This window comes from Lycorma delicatula, chromosome 2 (genome assembly GCF_047948215.1).
Source record: "Lycorma delicatula isolate Av1 chromosome 2, ASM4794821v1, whole genome shotgun sequence".
NCBI classification, from domain to species: domain Eukaryota; kingdom Metazoa; phylum Arthropoda; class Insecta; order Hemiptera; family Fulgoridae; genus Lycorma; species Lycorma delicatula.
Window position 1 is genome coordinate 233,207,765 of NC_134456.1, and position 609 is coordinate 233,208,373.

A 609-nucleotide genomic window follows, 5' to 3' on the forward strand; every position below is an offset into this window, starting at 1 on the left:
AACTTTAACTTGAAAGCTCTAAGAGAACAACTTTATTAAATGTCACTTTGGCTGTTGATCTTATTTCATATCTTCTCAACTATTTCATATTTAACAATCTAAACTATTTATATTTTATTTTCTAAACTATTTACACTAGGGTTGAGTACTTTCAGTCGGCAATCAAATTTAATATGGCACTGAATTTTTTTAATGGTTTTGTCAGTCATAGTGATTTTTGGGATGTCCTGAGTATTCAACATCTTGAATGGAATATATACGACCATGTTTAAATTCAGCAGCCCACTTTTCTACAGTCAAAAATGAAAGGGAATAATCTTTTTAAGCGGAAGCTAACTCTTCTTTTAAAACAAAGTACTTTACATCAGCTTGAACTTCAACTTTAACTATGTTATCATTGTCATTGTCATTGTTGATAATATGCATACATTATTAAAATATTCTATCAAGCAGCATGTATGCTATGTAAACTTCTATATTAAGATTTCATACAACACCAATTTTGACTGTAAGTATGAAACTTTCTTATTTTATAAGTAAAATTTAATAGATTGCTTTACTTTATAACTTTTAATTATACAAGGAAGAGGTAATGTCTACATACTTACT